Raw genomic sequence first — 8,848 nt, 5'->3', positions numbered from 1 at the left:
TTTTTTGTTACAAAAATGTTATGTGACAAGATAATTTTCATGTTATATAGTTAATAAAAAAATATCTAACGACAAGAAATCAATTGAAAAGTTTTAAAACTTTGAGAACTCAAATAGAATACAAAATTTTAAAATTTTAAGAGAAACTCAATAAAAAAATTTCCAAATTTATTAAAACTCAAAACTTCATTAAACCTTTATTTAAAAATTATCGAAACAATCGGTACCGTTATAGAGTCGCGCAGCGGAATAAAATATTCGGAAAGCGTGTTACGATCATAAATCAAGTTTTGATGGTCCGTTTTAGAAAAGCAATTTTCTTAGAGAAAATTTATCAAACAATTTATGTGCATAGAACAGTAAAGAGTGTAAGGAATAGAAAAGTTGACACAGTGGATTTTTATCCTGGTTCGATTCAAAAGAATCTACGTCCAGTTGTTAATCACTATAAAAAGTGATTAACGATTTCACTAAAATCAGTTTCAATAAATTACAATTAAGAGAGAATAAAAAACAAGAAAATAAAACCTTCCTTCGACCAACGAACTGGAAGCAAGTAATCTACACTTTCCTTCGACTGACGAACCGGAACAGTGCAGAACAGTTCTTCCTTCGACCAACGAACTGGAAGAACAGTAGCGTTGCCAACTCGAAGAGAATCGCTCCGACTTTTGACCCGCAAAGCGTGAGCTTCTCCTTTTCACGAGACTAGGCAGTACAATGAACTAGCTTATTGAACTTCCTCAGATCACACTGTATTCTCAAAAGCTCAGTTTCTTTCTAAGAGTTTTGGAAATAACATATATAGCCAACTGGTCTAAGTTCGCATAGATGAATTATAACTGCCACAGATAATCGATTATTGTTAGTGATAATCGATTATTTAAGTCCGTTACAGGGTTTTTCAAGAGTGATAATCGATTATCCTGAGGAATAATCGATTATTCCAGAGTCTTTGGCAGTTCTCATCAGAACTAGTGATAATCGATTATTTGAAGTAATAATCGATTATTCCAGAGCAACAAGGTTTCCAGAAGGACTCAGGATAATCGATTATAGCTTCTAATAATCGATTAAATGCGTAACAGTTCTAGAAATACGAATTTTTCTAAGTATTACATGTTTAAGGCTTTTCCTAATACATTTATAATCTACAAAGTGCTTTTAAAACAGTTATCACAATCTATCGTCTTTCAGCATCATCAAAATCATTTATCTTCAATTTTACCAATGCTTCTCATTTGTAACAATCTCCCCCTTTTTGATGATGATCAAAAATCACTTTTTAAAAGCAACTTTGGGTTATCTGCAAAAGATACAAACTGACAGACAACAATAAGAGTTAGTAGTAACTGCACATATTTCTCCCCCTTTTTGATCATAAGCAAAAAGAGTTATAATGCTCCCCCTTAATATGAGCTCCCCCTCAATTAGACCGTGTATGTACTAAAACAATAGATCATTTTATTCATGAAAACATTAAAGATTACAAGGGCACATAAAGCAAGACATGAACATGATAAAACATCCTAGGAATTCAAAACAAACAAACATGAAAGCACACTAACATAAAATCCTAAATTTAAAATTCAGGACTTGGTGGTCTCTCTGGAGGTTGAAGATTAAAGTGATTTTCAATGTTTCCAATGCGAGTATCAAGGTCATTGAACTGGTCGATCACAAATTCTTCATGATGTTGTTGCCACTCATATATTTGTTCAAAGTGAGTCTGCTGAAAGAGACGCATATCCTCCAGTTATTTTGACAGGTTTGCAAAATGCTCCTCCATAGTCAGGGATGAAGTGGAAGGCATGTGAGAAGGACCAGCATCAGCAGAGGTAGCAGCTGGGATTGGATCAACCATATGGGCATCCATATCGTCATTGGCATCTTCGTGGTGATCATCATCCTTGTGAATGATCACACGGCCACGAGCAACAAAGCCCATTTGGCGAAATGTTGTCTCACCAATTTCAGTGCCAATTGCTTGAATGGAGGTAGTGAGTTTGCCGTCCACACTTACACCTTTGTATTCTAAAATTCGAGAGATGAGAAGTGCATATGGAAAATGATAAGAAGGATATTTCTTGGCCTTTACCATTGTGTCGGAGATGAGGGCTGGCCAATCAATGTGGATGTGATTTAAAAGCCCATATAGTAGTAGAAGATCTTGCTCCGAGCATTGAGCATGGTTAGTGGCACGAGGACATAGGATCCATACAATTAAGTAGTGAATCATCCTTTCTTCAACCTTGAATCCACCCACAAGCAGTTGTCGACGATTGATTTGTTGTTCAGGATGGCGCAAAAAGGATTGAAAGGCGAGGAGACGATTGAAGTCCGGAACTCCAAGATGGATTTTGACAGCATCATCCCATAGTGTGAGTTGTGCGACATTCGTCCATATGTCATCATCCAGAATTATAAGGACACCTTTCACTTTTGTTGTGATGATGCCGTCACGATATCGCATATTGAAGTAGAAGGCACGGATGAGATCAGGGTAGATGCACCCCTTTTACTCCACGAGATGAGTAAGTCCTTGAGCATGAAACAGATATGGAAATTGAAATCCATAAAAACGATAAAAGTCGAGACGGATGAACTTTACCGCCATGATTCGTCGTTCTTGCCAGAAATGGACATAGTCACCATGTTGCTCCTCATCTGAAATCCAACCTTCGATGGAAGCAGGACGAACATTTCGGGAGCGAGAGGAAGAAGCACCAACAGTCCTCCTTCGGGTTCTTCTTGAATCAGCCATGAGAGAAGTGGGCAAAAAGAAACTTTGGAATGAAAGAAGAAAGATGAAGAGATTTGGTTCAGATTTGGGTGCAGCAGTTTTCTGGGTTCAAAGAAGTGAGTAATAATCGATTATAGGGGGCTATTTATAAGAAAAATGGAGAAACTAGCCGTTTATGACCGTTTCCAGCCGTTAGAATTCACTGTAACGGCTATATTTTTTATACATATCGCGTAATAATCGATTATTGTAAGTGATAATCGATTATCTGCTCATACGTAACTTTCCAGAAATTGTGTAATAATCGATTATGTATGAAGATAATCGATTATCTTCACATGAATGTCCAGTTTTTGGTTTGAATATGAATAATCGATTGTGCTATGGTATAATCGATAATCTGCGAATAGGAGTTTTTGTCAAAGATAAAAATAATCGATTATTCGATGGTATAATCGATTATTTGCGAATAGGAGTTTTTGCTAAAGATAAAAATAATCGATTATTATCCTATGATAATCGATTAAAAGCGCTGATCTTACGAGATTTGAGAAAATTTCATAAATCTGGAGTTTAGGACATATCTAACACCCCTAACTCTCTTCTAAGCTCATAGAATTTATCTTTAGGTAGTGCTTTAGTGAAGATATCAGCCAATTGATGTAAAGTGTCAATGTATTCAATTTGGCAATCTCCCTTTTGAATGTGGTCTCTCAAGAAATGATGTCTAATTTCAATGTGCTTAGTTCTTGAGTGCATTATGGGGTTCTTAGTTAGGTTGATAGCACTAGTATTATCACATTTCAGAGGAATGTGATCAAGGAAGATATCAAAATCCTCCAGTTGTTGTTTCATCCATAAAATTTGGGCACAACAATTTCCAGCAGCAATGTATTCAGCTTCAGTGGTAGACAAGGCTACACAAGCTTGTTTCTTTGAATGTCAAGACACTAAAGAATAGCCCAGAAAATGACACGTTCTACTAGTACTTTTCCTATCAATTTTACAGCCACCATAATCTGCATCAGAATAACCTATCAAACTAGGTGAAGCATCAGAAGGATACCAAAGTCCAAAAGATGGGGTTCCTTTAAGGTATTTCAAAATCCGTTTGACAGCAATTAGATGAGATTCTTTAGGATTAGCTTGGTACCTAGCACACACACACTTTGCATAATGTCTGGTATACTAGCAGTTAGATACAGTAAGGATCCTATCATTCCTCTAAACATGGTTTCATTTACTCCTTCACCAGATTCATCCTTATCTAAATAGCAAGACATTGCCATAGGTGTGTTGGCTTCTTTACAAGTATCCATACCAAATTTCTTAAGCACTTCTCTACAATATTTAGTTTGGGAGACAAAAGTTCCCCCATCTATTTGCTTTATTTGCAGTCCTAAGAAGAAGTTAAGCTCACCCATCATAGACATTTCAAATTCACCTTGCACTATTTGTGCAAATCCCTCACACAATGAATCATTTGTAGACCCAAAAATGATATCATCTACGTATACTTGAACAATCAAGATATGTTTTTCTACTTTCTTAATAAACAAGGTTGAATCAACCTTTCCTCGAGAAAAGTCATTTTCAATCAAGAAAGTACTAAGTCTTTCATACCAAGACCTAGGTGCCTGTTTAAGACCATACAAGACCTTTTTCAACTTATAAACATGATCAGGATATTTAAAATCCTCAAAACCAGGAGGTTGACTAACGTATACCTCTTCTTTAATGAAACCATTCAAAAATGCACTTTTCACATCCATTTGGTACAATTTAAACTTCATCAAAGATGCATAAGCAAGTAATAATCTAATTGCTTCTAACCTGGCTACTGGGGCGTAAGTTTCATCATAGTCGATACCTTCCTCTTGACAGTAGCCCTTTGCAACTAACCTGGCTTTGTTCTTTGTGATGTTTCCATCTTCATCAAGCTTGTTTCTAAACACCCACTTTGTTCCAATGATTTGATAATCATCTTGTCTAGGAATGAGTTCCCAAACATCATTTCGTTCAAATTGATTAAGTTCTTCTTGCATAGCAACACACCATTTATAATCTTGAAGAGCTTCCTTTATGTTCTTAGGTTCTACCTGAGACACAAAAGTTACTGTTAAGCAGAAATTATTAAGATTGTGTCTAGTAGTTACCCCTTTTAATATATCTCCAATGATGTTGTCTAGAGAAAGTCATCTTGGTTGTTGATAGCTTTTAGGATCAACTACTTGATGTTCATTTTGAGTTTCTGGAGGATAGTTTTCATTTAGATACATCTCTTCAAGAGCTTCCCTCAAATAATTCTCATCACCTACAATTGGTTTATTTGACTCAAGAGGGTTCACCTCAAGGTCCACAATTTCATCAAAGACAACATGCATTGATTCTTCAATTTTCAAGGTTCTTCTATTAAACACCCTATATGCTTTGCTAGTTAAAGAATATCCTAAGAAGATTGCCTCATCAGATTTAGCATCAAATTTGCCTAGATTATCTTTACCATTATTCAAAACAAAACATTTACATCCAAAGATTTTCAAATGAGATACATTTGGTTTTCTACCGTTAAACAGTTCATAGGAAGTTAGCTTAAGAATAGGCCTAATTAGCATTCTGTTCAACACGTAACAAGCAGTACTAACTACATCAGCCCAAAAGTATTTTGGCACATTAGATTCATTTAAAAGAGTCCTAGCTAGTTCTTCTAATGACCTATTTTTCCTTTCAACAACACCATTTTGTTGGGGAGTTCTTGGAGCAGAAAAATTATGAGCAATTCCATGTTCTTCACAAAACTTTTCAAAAGATTCATTTTCAAACTCACCACCGTGATCACTTCTCAAGGTTTTGATTTTCAATTCCTTTTCATTTTGAACACGTTTTGCAAAGGATTTGAATGCTTTAAAAGCTTCACTTTTCAAGGTTAAGAAAAATGTCCAAGTAAATCTAGTGTAGTCATCAACAATCACAAGAGCATAGTTGTTTCCACCAAAACTTTTAATTCTAGATGGACCAAACAAGTCCATATGCAAAAGTTCTAAAGGTTTTGATGTTGAAATCATGTTTTTAGACGACAAAGAGGATTTGGTTTGCTTTCCCTTTTTACATGCAGAACATATTTGTCTTTCTCAAATTTTAAATTAGGCAAACCAATCACAAGATCTTTTGAGATCAATTTATTTAAATGCTACATATGAATATGTGCAGCTCTTTTATGCCATAACCAAGGATTTTCCTCTTTAGCAACTAAACATGTTATACTATGACTAGATGCATTTTCAATATCAATCAAGTAAATGTTATTATGCCTAACACCTTGCAAAGCAATTTCAGTAGAATTTTTAAAATATACGGTGCATCTATCACTTTCAAAGGTTACCTTGAGACCCTTGTCACATAATTGACTTATGCTTAGGAGATTGTGTTTGAGACTTTCAACACATAATACATCCTTTATAGTCAATGTGTTTCCTCCTCCAATATCTCCAGTTCCAATTATTCTACCTTTGTTGTTATCTCCATAGGTCACAAATCCTTGCTTCTTCTTCTCAAAAGAAATAAACCTTTTCTTGTCACCGGTCATGTGTCTTGAATAACCACTGTCAAGATACCACAGTGACTTCTTTGACTTAGTAAGTTCCTACAAAACAAATTTGAGCAAGACTTAGGTCCTCAATCTTATTATGGGTCCTTGGGGTTAGTTTATGCAAACATACATCATTTTACAGTTTTAACCCATGCATATTTACCATTTGGAACACCAAAATGTTTGATGCTGCATTTGTTTGAGGTGTGACCAAGTTTCATGCAGTAAAAACAACAAGCCTCATACACTTTATTTTTCACAAAAGTCCCTTTTTCTACCCAAACTCTACGAGTTCTTATCACTTTAGATTTTTTGTGTAGGTGCGTGTTTCCACTTCTTGCATTGCTTTTCTCAAAGTTTGTTTTGGCATATGACTTAGACTTAGTTGCCTTTGCAAGTAAATTCTCAAGAATGTCAATGTCAAACAGATGCCTTTTACACGATAGACATTCAATAGGTTGTACAACAGTATCAGATTCAGATAATTTAGTTTCCAAATTACTAACTTTGTTTCTTAAAACAACTTCGTCATCTAGTACTTTTTCATACCTCAATTTCAATTCATTATGCTCTTTCTTTAGCTTTTTATGAGCAACATCAAGTTTTTCAGATTCATTTAACAAATCAAGAAATGCCTTTTGTAAGTCAAACTCATTACTTGACTCTAAGCTAGAATCACTTTCTTGGCTTCCTGCATCTTCTAAGTCTGCCATTAAGCACAAATTTGTTTCTTCATCTGAATCGCTTGAGCTTGAAGAACTAGAAGCATTCTCTTCCCAAGCTATGTAAGCTTTCTTCTTCTTTGGAAACTTTCTTTCTTTCTTTTCTTCACTTTTCTTATTTTTAGGACAGTCAGTCTTCACATGACCTCTTTCTCCACATCCATAACATTTAATGCTTGATGAAGATCCTTGATTTTCTTTCCTTTCTCCACGGTATTTGTCTTTTCCCTTTGCTTTCATAAATTTAGCAAACTTCTTAATCATAAGACTCATGTTTTCCTCATCGTCATCGGAATCATCGTTCTCAATTCTCTTAGAACTTTTTCCTTTTGAGATTTCAGACTTGAAGGCAAGTGTCTTTCTTTTGCCTTGATCCTCTTCTGCAGTTAATCTTCTCAGCTCAAGCTCATGCTCACGAAGCTTTCCAAAGAAAATTGTCGTTGACATTTGAGTGAGGTTTTGAGACTCCGAGATGGCAGTCACCTTTGGTTGCCAAGACCTGTCTAATGATTTTAATATTTTCACATTCAATTCATCAGTGTCAAAAGACTTACCCAAACCTGTTAGGTGGTTCACAATGTGAGTGAAACGCTTCTGGACATCAGATATTGTTTCTCCAGGTTGCATTTTGAACATCTCATACTCTTGGATGAGTGTATTCTTCCTTGCACGTTTCACGTTGTCTGTACCCTCATGTGTGACTCTGAGGACCTCCCACATTTCCTGTGTTGTCTTACACACTGAAATTCTATAAAATTCATCAAGTACTACAGCAGATGAAATAATATTACGAGCCTTAATATCAAATTGGGCTCTTCTATTTTCCTCAGGAGTCCAGTTAAAGTATGGTTTTTCTACTTCTACACCATCAACAATTCTTTTAGGAATATAGGGACCATTTAGCATAGCTTCCCAGATGCCTCTGTCAACAGACCCCATAAAAATTTCCATTCTGACTTTCCAGAAGGCATAGTTATCACCAGTAAAAAGAGGTGGTCTGTTGATGGATGCACCCTCAGCATATACTTGATTTTGATGACCGGCCATTTTCGCAAAAGTTTGAAAAAATATCAAAGCAAGCTCTGATACCAATTATCGGAACAATCGGTAAAGTTATAGAGTCGCGCAGCGGAATAAAATATTCGGAAAGCGTGTTACGGTCACAAATCAAGTTTTGATGGTCCATTTTAGAAAAACAATTTTCTTAGAGAAAATTTATCAAACAATTTATGTGCATAAAACAGTAAAGAGTGTAAGGAATAGAAAAGTTGACACAGTGGATTTTTATCCTGGTTCGATTCAAAAGAATCTACGTCCAGTTGTTAATCACTATAAAAAGTGATTAACGATTTCACTAAAATCAGTTTCAATAAATTACAATTAAGAGAGAATAAAAAACAAGAAAATAAAACCTTCCTTCGACCAACAAACTGGAAGCAAGCAATCTACACTTTCCTTTGACTGACGAACCGGAACAGTGCATAACAGTTCTTCCTTCGACCAACGAACTGGAAGAACAGTAGCGTTTCCAACTCGAAGAGAATCGCTCCGACCTTTGACCCACAAAGTGTGAGCTTCTCCTTTTCACGAGACTAGGCAGTACAATGAACTAGCTTATTGAACTTCCTCAAATCACACTGTATTCTCAAAAGCTCAGTTTCTTTCTAAGAGTTTTGGAAATAACATATATAGCCAACTGGTCTAAGTTCGCAGAGATGAATTATAACTACCACAAATAATCGATTATTGTTAGTGATAATCGATTATTTAAGTCCGTTACAGAGTTTTTCAAGA

The sequence above is a fragment of the Vigna angularis genome, chromosome 3 (assembly GCF_016808095.1).
Source record: "Vigna angularis cultivar LongXiaoDou No.4 chromosome 3, ASM1680809v1, whole genome shotgun sequence".
Lineage (NCBI taxonomy): Eukaryota > Viridiplantae > Streptophyta > Magnoliopsida > Fabales > Fabaceae > Vigna > Vigna angularis.
This window is presented reverse-complemented; position numbering follows the sequence as displayed.